Below are 12,120 nucleotides of genomic sequence, written 5' to 3'. Positions count from 1 at the left end.
TTAAGACAAGTGACTGTCCAGTCTCTTCTTGAAAACTACCAGTATTGAGGCACCCACAACTTCTGGAGGCAAGCTGTTCCACTGGTGAATTGTTCCCACTGTTAGGAAATTTCTCCTTAATTCCAGGTTGCTTCTCTCCTTGATTAGTTTTCATCCATTGTTTCTTGTCCTGCCTTCTGGTGCTTTGGAAAATTAGTTGACACTCACTCCTTTGTGGTAGCCTCTTAAATGCTGGAATGCTGCCATCATGTCACCTCCAACTCCTTCTTTTTCACTAGACTAGCCATACCCAATTCCTGCAACTGTTCTTCATATGTTTTAATCTCCAGGCCTTTAATCATCTTACCTGCCGTTCAATCTTTTGATATCTATCTTTTGATATCAAGAAGATAAAGTGTTTCTCTCGTGCAGTGAGTGAAGCAAAAGGGCGCAGCCTTCAGTTCAGTTCAGTTTATTATATTTATATGCTGTCCTTTTCCCCCGAAGGGGACTCAGGGCGGCTCACAACTCGAACTGGGGGAGGGGGATACAGACAATTTTTTTTAAAAAAACAAGCATGAGAATGTATAATTTAAAACTCACAACAGTCGTACCATTCGAGACGGGGGCAACAGTTCTTTAGCCCCAGGCCTGTCGGAACAGCCAGGTTTTAAGGGCTTTGCGGAAGGCCTGGAGGGTGGTGAGGGTTCGAATCTCCACAGGGAGTTCGTTCCAGAGAGTCGGAGCAGCCACAGAGAAGGCTCTCCTCCGGGTAGTCACCAGTCGACACTAGCCGGCGGATGGAATTCGGAGGAGGCCTAATCTGTGGGATCTAATCGGTCTAGTGGAGGTGATTGGCAGCAGGTGGTCTCTCAAGTACCCAGGTCCAATACCATGAAGGGCTTTATAAATGACGACTAGCGCCTTGAAGCGTATCCGGAGACCAATAGGCAGTCAGTGCAGCTTGCGGAGGATAGGTGTTACGTGGGTGAACCGAGGTGCACCCACGATCGCTCGCGCGGCTGCATTCTGGACAAGCTGAAGTCTCCGAATACTCTTCAAGGGCTGCCTCATGTAGAGCATCTTTTCCAAGCAAAGAATGTCAAAAATGGATGCTTTCGTTCATTGTTGTTTATGCGCAACAAATTGTGCATTTGTTCCAGATGGAATTTAATATTTATATGGTGGTAGATAATGCATTGACTTGCTTTAGTTGGGATGTTAGATTGTTGGGTTGACTAATTTAGGGATCAGTGTGTTCTGGACAAGATGTTCGTTTTAGTGTGTTAGGTGAAATAGATCGTCATGTTGACAGAAGCAGACAATTGTGTTGAAGTATGTATACAAATACATGCTACACATACACAATAATTGTGTTTTCCTTATCTGGTTTTACCATTAGTATATTAACTTAGTTATGAAACTGACTCATTCTCAGAGTTTTAGGGAATGGCAAACTAACTATATTTTCAGGGGTGGGTTCAAAAATGTTAGCAACCGTTATCTGCCCAGTTGCTAGGTGGGTGTGGCCATGGTGGGCGTGGCCTACTCAGCCTCCGGCACTAGGGGGGTGTTTTTGCCCTCCCCAGGTTTTCTTAGAGCCTCTGGGAGGGTGAAAACAGTCTCCCCCAGACTCTGTAGGCCTTCCGGAGGCTGGAAACAGGCGCATTTCCAGACTTCTGGAATTTCTGGGAAGCCTGTTTTCCACCCTCCCAGAGCTTCTGTATGAGCCCTGAACTTACCTGGCACCCAAAGCAGGCAACACAGAGACTCTTGGGAGGGATGGGATGGGGCCAGCCAGTCCTTGCAACAACCAGTTCAGAGAACCAGATGTAAAATTAGCATCCAGTTTGCTAAAACCTGTCCGAATCGGCTGAGTCCCACCCTTGTAAATATCATCCATGTTCACACAACACACTGAACCACTCAAAAACTAATCCAGGTTGGCATGTTGTACAAATGCTCTTCAAGATACTTAAGAGGGATGGGCAAACCCAGCCTTTGTATGATTTTGGGGAGCCCCTGGAAGTCCAGATGAAAATGGGAAAGATGAGGATAGATGAATATTCTGTTTGGGACAAGTTAAGAACAATAATACGGTCAATGGTTTTCCAGTTGCATTTCTTGCCAACCTCATTAGCGAGAGGGAAACCCAACCATTGTTCATTTTCCTTGGGCACACACAACGTGTGTATCCTTGGGTAGAAAGTTTAGCCAGCTTTAAAGTTGCTTGCATGGCAGTTTTTCTGCCCCTTGAGACCGACTTGTAGAGATATCTTGTGCTTAGTGACTCAGGTTATTTTGGAAGGTAGAATTGAGCACTGTTTTGGAAATATGCTAAATCTATGTCCACAAATAGCCCAATTAGAGGAAGTGTGGTGAGTGAAGCAAGAGGGAATCTCCTGATGCTTCTCAACAACTTTTCATGCTTTTCAGGCCTCCACCCTCCTGACCTAATACACTATTTTTGGACATGGGTTGAGCTCTATCACAGAAGCATGCTAGATGCGTGTTAAAAATAGAATATAGAAAGTAGAATAATAGTGTGGGAAGGAACGTTGAAAGTACCGAAGAGACCTTATAGCCTTGATGGAAAACCTATGGCATGCGTGCCAGAAGTGGCACACAAAGTCACCTCTTCCATGTTCCGGGACACTGCCCACCTGGTCTTCACACACACGGGAGCACCGGAAACTGGAAAAGCAGCCGCCCAGGTGCATGCGCACGCCAGGAAGATGATCTTCCAGTTTCCAGTGCACGCATGCGCACCAGCCAGCTGGTCTCTGCATGCACATGGGCACCAAAAACCAGAAGACCAGGTGGCCAGAGTGCATGCATGCACAGGAAATCGGAAGAGCAACCGCCTAGCATGCACATGTGCACCTGGGGGCTGCTCTTCCAGTTTCCAGCGTGCGCTCCCATTTCGGCACTCAGCCAAAAAGGTTTGTCGACACTGCCTTCTATCATTCCAGAACAATGGCTGTCCAGTCCCTTTTTGAAAACCTCCAGTGGTGGGGTACCCATAACTTCCAGATGCAAGCCATTCCACCGATTAATTGTCCTCACTGTCAGGGAATTTTTCCTTAGCTCTAGGTTGGATCTCTGTTTAATGAACTTTCATCCATTATTTCTTGTCCTACCTTCAGGTGCTTTGGAGAAAAAAATTGACAAAAACGATAATCTGGGTTGCTGGACATTGGCACCAAGAAATTATGATGAGGATGGGAGGGCAGTCCTTCCTACAGTATATCACTCACTGTCTCCTGACTGGGCCTGTGACCTGCCACTTGAATGGGGAGGGGAAGAAACAGGCAGATTTCTTATCCATTTCATTCTAATCTCTTCCAAATTGGTAACCCTCAAGGAGTTATGCGCACGCCAGGAAGATGATCTTCCAGTTTCCAGTGTGCGCATGCGCACCAGCCGATGGTGGAAAGTGGGCATAGTAGAAGTCTTTGGTGAAAGCGGTATAAAATGGCACCTTTGTTGAAGGCATGGCACTTCAACATGGTGCCCTATACCATGCTTTGCAAACTACAGTATCTGGGATCACATCTGCACTGAGAGCAACGAAGTGTACCAAATGTGGGTCAGTTAATATCACAAAAGTGTCCCATGTGTGCTCGATTAATGCTGCCCTATCCCAATCCTTCAAAGATGAGATATGGTGTTGCTCACAGCAATGCAGACTGAGTAATTGCAATAACTGAGTCAGAGTATCAGATGGAAAAACACACTAATAAAAGGCATGCTGGTTACCTACATACCAGAAACATTACAATATCCAGAAAGCAAGGCCTAGACTAATGAGTCGATGAACAACTGGGACACCAGTCTAGTTAATCAGGTTGGACATGTTTCTTTGGCAGCATCTGACCAAGAGATCAAACTATACAGCTTTATTTTTTCTTGCTTTCTGCCACAACTCCAAGAAGATCGGCAACTTAGTCCTTAAGTCAACAAGGAAAACTGTTTGCCCTTGGGGAAAATGTAGTGGTTAAGGCATCAAACTGGGAGGCTGGGAGTTTCAGTTCTGCCTTAGGCTTGAAGCCAACTAGGTGGTGTTGGGCCAGTCGTTCTCTCTCTAACCCTAGGAGAAGATGCCAAGGACCAAACACTGTCCCAAAACATTGCCAAGGTTTTCAGACTCCCGTACCTGGGTTTTTCACCTGTGGTTGAACAGCACAAATCAGGATGCCTTTTCCAGAAATGTCTTGCTGAGGCTACGGTAGAAACCCAGCAATTGGAGTGTCTAAATGATTTATTGCTTTATTATTATTTAAATGATTTATTGCTTTATTATTATAAATCAATATTTATTTATTTATTTATTGCCGAGCTAGCAATTGAGTTATCCAGACTTATGGTCCTGGGGGACTTCAATTTGCCTTCGCTCGGTGAACACTCTGATGGGGCGCAGGAGTTCATGGCTTCCATGACGGCCATGGGCTTGACCCAGGTAATCCGGGGCCCAACCCACTCAGCGGGTCACATGCTCGACCTCGTATTTCTCTCGGAGCAGTGGACTTGTGATCTTGGTCTGAGGGGCAATGAGATCATACCCCTGTCGTGGTCAGACCACTGCCTACTGAGGCTTGACTTTCGGAGGCCAAACCCCCACTGTAGGGAGGAGGAACCGACCAAGTGGTTCCGCCCCAGGCGACTTATGGACCCCTTGAGGTTCCAGACGGAGCTTGGGGTTATTCCTGATACTCTCGCCCACAGTCCGGTGGAGACTCTGGTTGCTGCCTGGCATTCGGCAGCATCGGAGACCCTTGACCGGATTGCGCCACTACGGCCCCTCCGAGGCGGCGGATCCCGGAGGCCTCCTTGGTTCACCGAGGAGCTCCGGGAGAGGAAGCGCCGGAGGAGATGCCTAGAGCACCTATGGAGGTCCGATAAGTCTGAATCGAACCGAGCACTCTTAACAACTTGCACCAAGGAGTACATCAGGGCACTTAGGACAGCAAAAAGATCATATATTGCCACCTTGGTTGCATCCGCTGAGTCCCGCCCAGCTACCCTGTTTAGGATAACCCGCTCCCTCCTACATAGGAGGGATACGGGGGACCCCTTGCAGGGTAGGGCTGAGGATTATGTCCAGTTCTTAGCAGACAAAGTTGCTCGGTTTCGGTCAGATTTGGACTCCACCTCTGCAGATCCAGCCGAGGCACAAGAGGATAAATTGGCAGACCATCCCTGGGTTGAGTTTCAGGATGTTGCCCCTGAGGATGTGGACAAGGCCATGAGAGCTGTGAGTGCCTCCACCTGTGTACTGGACCCGTGTCCCTCCTGGTTGGTCGCCAACAGCAGTGAGGTGACACGAGGCTGGATCCAGGCGGTTGTTACCGCCTCCCTTCGGGAGGGGTACTTCCCCTCCGCACTTAAAGCGGCGGTGGTGAGACCCCTCCTGAAGAAACCATCCTTGGATCCAGCTGTTCTCAACAACTATTGTCCAGTCTCCAACCTCCCCTTTGTAGGGAAGGTTGTTGAGAAGGTGGTGGCCTTCCAGCTTCAACGGTCCTTGGAGGAAGCCAGTTACCTAGACCCCTTCCAGTCCGGCTTCAGACCTGGTTACAGCACAGAAACCGCTTTGGTCGCATTGACAGATGATCTCTGGAGAGCCAGGGATGGAGGCCATGCCTCCATCCTGGTTCTCCTTGACCTCTCGGCGGCTTTCGATACCATCGACCATGGTATCCTTCTGCGAAGACTGCGGGAGGTGGGGGTGGGAGGCACTGTTTTGCAGTGGTTCTCCTCCTACCTCTCGGACAGGTCGCAGTCGGTGTTAGTTGGGGGGCAGAGATCGACCCCTAGGCCCCTAACATATGGGGTGCCGCAGGGTTCGGTCTTATCCCCCCTACTATTTAACATCTACATGAATGCTGGGCGAGATCATTCGGAGGCATGGGATAAGATACCACCAATACACGGACGATACCCAGTTGTATCTGACCGCCCCGTGCCAACTCAATGAAGCGGTGGACGTGATGAACCGGGGTCTTGAAGCCGTTAGGGACTGGATGAGGGCTAACAAGCTTGTACTCAACCCGGAGAAGACCGAGTGGCTGTTGTGTTTCCCTCCCAATAATTTGGCTAGTGTTCCATCACTCAGGCTGGGGGGCCAAACTTTATACCCCTCAGACAGGGTTCGCAACTTGGGAGTCCTCCTGGACCCACAGCTGACCTTCGATCACCATCTGACGGCTGTGACCAGGGGCGCATTTGCCCAGGTTCACCTGGTGCGCCAGTTGCGACCCTACCTGAACCGGGAGGCCCTCACAACAGTCACCCGGGCCCTTGTGACCTCTAGGCTGGAATACTGCAACGTGCTCTACATGGGGCTGCCCTTGAAGAGCATCCGGCGACTTCAGCTAGTCCAGAATGCGGCCGCGCAAGTGATCGTGGGTGCACCTCGGTTCGCCCACATAACACCTATCCTCCGCGAGCTGCGCTGGCTACCTGTTGATCTCCGGGTGTGCTTCAAGGTGCTACTTACCACCCATAAAGCCCTTCATGGTAGTGGATCTGCGTACTTGAGAGACCGCCTCCTGCCAATTACCTCCTTGCAACCTATTAGATCGCACAGATTAGGCCTCCTCCGAGTTCCATCCGCCAGTCAGTGTCGACTGGCAACTACACGGAGGAGAGCCTTTTCAGTAGTAGCTCCGACCCTTTGGAACGATCTCCCCGTGGAGATTCGTACCCTCACCACCGTCCAGACCTTCCGCACAGCCCTCAAGACCTGGCTATCCCGTCAGGCCTGGGGATAAAGATCGTAATCCGTCCCCACCCGAATGATGAATGTTGTGTACTATTTTTACTTATGTATTGTTTTATGTCTTACTGTCTTGTACTCCCCTCCCTATATATTGTAAGCCGCCCTGAGTCCCCTCAGGGAAAAGGGTGGCCTATAAATAATAAAACCTAACCTAAGATCGGCAACTTAGTCCTTAAGTCAACAAGGAAAACTGTTTGCCCTTGGGGAAAATGTAGTGGTTAAGGCATCAAACTGGGAGGCTGGGAGTTTCAGTTCTGCCTTAGGCTCGAAGCCAACTAGGTGGTGTTGGGCCAGTCGTTCTCTCTCTAACCCTAGGAGAAGATGCCAAGGACCAAACACCGTCCCAAAACGTTGCCAAGGTTTTCAGACACCTGTACCTGGGTTTTTCACCTGTGATTGAACAGCACAAATCAGGATGCCTTTTCCAGAAATGTCTTGCTGAGGCTACGGTAGAAACCCAGCAATTGGGGTGTCTAAATGATTTATTGCTTTGCACAGTGTGTGAACTGCAGGTGACTTGTTAGAAGCTGGAAAGCCAGACTACGAATGGTTTTGTAGAACAAAATATTCCCAGTTCAAAACGTACCTTTATTTTCATATTAGGAGGATATAGTCAAACTGTACTTTCTTCCCGTCTGCAAAACAAGAGGTAAAGCAACAATAATCGTAATAATCGGGGAATGTTAAAAGCTAAAGCAACCTGCAGGGGCCACCTGCTGTTTCCTTTTTTTCATTGCATCATCCATGCAATGCAGGTAAAAAGGGGAAGAGCTTGGATCAAGCAGTCACTGCAGATACCCCTTATAATCCAACAGCGGCTGTTTCTTTCAGGATTGTTCTTTAGATGCACAATATTCTTCAAGCCCTCTAAGATGCTTGAAGAAATGCAAAATAATACCAGCATATAATACCAAAACAATTCAAAAGAATACCAGCAGACAGTGAGACTCTGGAAAGAGTGCAGAAAGAGCAACTAGCAATAGCACTTAGACTTATATACCGCTTCACAGTGCTCTACAACTCTCTCAAAGCATATTTTCCCCAGCAATCTGGGTCCTCATTTTACCGACCTGGGAAGGATGGAAGGCTGAGTTAAGCTTGCGCCTGGTGAGATTTGAACTGCCGAATTGCAGACAGCCAGAAGTCAGCAGAAATAGCCTGCAGCACTGCACACTAACCACTGTGCCACCATGCAGTGATGATTAAAGGCCTGGAGACTAAAACACATGAAAAATGGTTGCAGGAAATGGGTACATCTGATACATGAGGGGCTGCCACAAAGAAGAGAGGGGCAACCTATTTACCAAAGCACCAGAAGGCAGGACTAGAAGCAACGGATGGAAACGAATCAAGGAGAGATCCAACCTAGAACCTAGGAGAATTTTCCTCACATTGAGAACATTTAACCAGTGGAACAAATTGCCTTCAGAAGTTGTAGATGCTCCATCACCGGAGGTTTTTAAGAAGAGATTGGACACCCATTTGTCCAGAATAATATAGAGTCTTCTGCTTGAACAGGACGTTGGACTAGATGATGTCCATGGTCCCATCCAACTCTGTTATTCTGTTATCCTTAAAAGAGAGTCATCCAGTCCCAGGTTAGACTCTTCAGATGATTCAAATTCAAGGACATACAACGCAGAAACCATTCTTATATACCGATTCTAAAAGTAAAGGTTCCTCTCGCACATATGTGCTTGTCGTTCCCAACTCTAGGGGGCAGTGCTCCATTTCAAAGCCAAAGAGCCAAAGACATCTCCGTGGTCATGTGGCTGGCATGACTAAACGCTGAAGGCTCATGGAACGCTGTTGCCTTCCCACCAAAGGTGGTTCCTATTTTTCTACTTGCATTTTTACATGCTTTCAAACTGCTAGGTTGGCAGAAGCTGGGACAAGTAATGGGAGCTCACTCCATTATGCGGTGCTAGGGATACGAACCGCTGAACTGCCAACCTTTCGACTGACAAGCTCAGCTTCTTAGAAACTCAGAAACTGATTCTATTGCTTGCTAAATATAGCTTATATTATTATATAAATATTATTATATATATTATTATTATTATATAAATAGCTTATATTCTTCCTCCTCAACCAGAGATAATTCACTTAAGTTGCACAACCATATACATTTTCCAGATAAATAAACCCAGTGCACTGCTGGTGTTAACTAGTTTGGTATTGAAACATCTGTAAGAAAAAAAACAAACCCAGCGAGCACTACCGAGGACCCCCACATACACATATTTTCCTCCTCCTGTCTTCTACTTCCGTTTTGTTACTTCTCATCTTCAACTCCCCCAGAATCTTGTGACTGGCCAAGCATGGGTCAGGCAGGGCGGTTGATCCGGGTTTCTCCCCAATTTTATTATTCTGATTTCCCCTCCTTTCCTCTCCCTCATTGACAAGTTGTTTTTTTCCTTTTTGGAAACGCTGCTCGTGATGCAGCTGGAAAATCCCACGAAGTCTGAAAAAAGTTTTGCACGAGCACAATGAGCTTGTTATTCCTCTGTGGATCATAATAACAGCCTTCTCGGTTGGCTGAACACAATTCGCAGGCAGTGGTTTCTGACTTTCACTTTTGTATTTGTATTTTGTATTGTATTTTGTATTTGTATTTCACGAAGCCAAGGTGGCGCAGTGGTTAAATGCAGCACTGCAGGCTACTTCAGCTGACTGCAGTTCTGTAGTTCGGCTGTTCAAATCTCACCGGCTCAGGGTTGACTCAGCCTTCCATCCTTCCGAGGTGGGTAAAATGAGGACCCAGATTGTTGTTGGGGGCAATATGCTGACTCTGTAAACCGCTTAGAGAGGGCTGAAAGCCCTATGAAGCGGTATATAAATCTAACTGCTATTGCTATTCACAGGGAGAGGCAAACCTGATTGTAAGCCATGGCTGAAGTTAGTGTGGAAAAGAGACAGCAGGGTGGCTTTATGCCTAAGGTGGGTCTAGAACTCCCAGTCTCCTGGTTTTTAACCTGTTACCACTATACCAAATCTGCCTTTCTAACATGGGTTAGGCTTTTGTTCAAATAGATTTGGGCACAGAAGTGGTTTGCCAGGGCTTCCTTCCTAGGGCTTAAACAGAAGGACTGCCTTAAGTCACCCAGTTGGCTTTGTGCCTAAGGTGGGTCTAGAACTCCCAGTCTCCTGGTTTTTAACCTGATGCGTCCACCACTATACCAAACTTGCTCTTTTATAGACATCACAGATCTTCAGGCCATTCATGGGGTGCAGATGGGTTGAGATTCATACTTGGCTTTTCATGGTAAAGGAAATAAATATATCTATGCAGACAGCTAAATTATGCTACAGGATATTCCTTCTATGTCAGTTCTTGGATCTCTTTCCTCACAATAGTAGTTTGGAACTTGGTCAGAAGGATCTTGTAGGGAAATTCTTCATGATCTAGAATATTACACTAGTAAAACCAAGGAGACCAATGACCAAGGAGACATTCAACCTGGAAATAAGGAGAAATTTTCTGACAGTGAGAAAAATCAACAGAAGTTGCCTTCAGAAGTTGTGGGAGCTTCATCACTGGAGGCTTTCAAGAAGAGACTGGACTGCCATCTGTCAGAAATGGTGTAGAGTCTCCTGCTTGGGCAGGGGGTTGGACTAGATGACCTACAAGTACCTTCCAACTCAGTTAATCTGTTAAATTAGGCATGGATTGTCACACAGGGATGGGATTTTTCACGGCCAGGATAAAAATTGGTTCTCCCTGTTCATTAAGTCTAATTATTCAGTCACAGGCTGAACAATTCACAGATGTAAATTGCCATTTCTTTGTAGGGGTCTAATACTTTTTCTTTTTCCAAAAATACCATCTTGGACTGGCTTCAGGGACCTTCTTTGAACACTAGCCTTAAAGTTAGTCTTTGAGATACAACCTGCCTATTGGGGCCATAAGCCATATTCATTGGCATCCTTCAGTCTCAAAAGACGATGGTATCATGCTCTGGGAAGAGATAAAGCTGGAGTGTCGTCTCCAGGGCACGAGGCCTGGGTAGATGAATATGGGGGATAGAGCGTTACCCAAGCAGCAGATCCTCCCTCTCCACATCGCTGAAATAATCCACTGGAACGGCAGAGCTGATACGATGGGTTCCAGCTACGTCACAGGAGTTAGCAGAACGTGGTTGTATACAGTCACGAACTGCTTCTGGGACTCCGGCTCTGATTTTGCCTCCAGATTGACTCCTGGAGCCTTTTCCAGTAGTGGATGTAGCCACAAGACAGTGGCGGTTTTTAATTAGAGTTTCCCTTCTCCTAGAAGATGGTCCTGCCGTTTTATGTGCCGTTGGGGTGTAGAGCCCTCCTCCGCCTTCAAAACCGTTGACCATCTTCTCCTGTAACCCTGGAAAGGGGCCCTTATGAGGTGCTACCAGCCAGGCCAGTTGGACCAAGGTTTTTTAAGGAGATGTTACTCCTCCATCACTCACCCTTCGTCCTGGCTTGTGACAGGCAGAGCCTGGCTTCCCAAACGTTGGGCCCAGGATGGCGGGTTTCCATAAGTCATCACAGTCACAAAAATGGGTTGGTGACATGACCCATTATTTGTGGTTTTTTGCACTGGTTGTTACGTGAAGACCACAGCTATGCAGTACACCAGGGGTCCCCAATCCCTACTGGGCCACGGCCTACTGAGATCCGGACCTACTGAGAACCGGGTCGTGCAAGAGGCAGGTCAGTGGATACACACGCACAACTCCACTCGCACGAGCAGCACCCCAAAGGATTATCATATGCCTTGTGTAACAGATTAACAGAGTTGGAAGGGACCTTGTAGGTCATCTAGTCTAACCCCCTTCCCAAGCAGGAGACCCTACAGCTGTCTCTTACCTAGAATCAAACTCACAACCTCCTGATTGCGAGGCAAGAACTCCACCTTTAGGCCACCAAAACTGTGCCTGGGTGAGTGGAGCTGCGCACTCATGCATGCCCACCAGCATGCAGCTTCTGAGGCCCAGTTCCCCTCTCTCCCAACAGCCGGGCTGCCAAGCCACCTGCTCCGAATGCTCCAACATTGGAGTGGTGAGAGCACAGATTGAGCGACCACCGCCTCCTCCTAAGTGGGATTGAGCTTCCCAACCTCCTTGACGCACGATGCAGGAGGCACCAATTTTGTTTGCTGCCTGCGAGCTCGGGGGCGGGCAGCAGCCAAGCGAGCATGCCAGGATCTGCCACCTGCCTCTAATCTGCAGTTTACCCAGGAGCAAGTTTACTCATGAGCAGGGTGCTCGGCAGCTGGCAAATTGCTGGCTTACTTGCTCGGCTGCTGCCCGCCCCCTGGAGCTCACAGGCAGTGAACAAAACCACACACTCTTCAGACTCTCCAGCTCTCCTGCGTTCAGCTTGGC

This window comes from Thamnophis sirtalis, unplaced genomic scaffold (assembly GCF_051295495.1).
Source record: "Thamnophis sirtalis isolate CommonGarterSnake01/CBP01778 unplaced genomic scaffold, rThaSir2_p1.2 scaffold_14, whole genome shotgun sequence".
Lineage (NCBI taxonomy): Eukaryota > Metazoa > Chordata > Lepidosauria > Squamata > Natricidae > Thamnophis > Thamnophis sirtalis.
The sequence above is the reverse complement of the archived record's forward strand: the minus strand, read 5'-3'. Positions refer to the sequence as shown.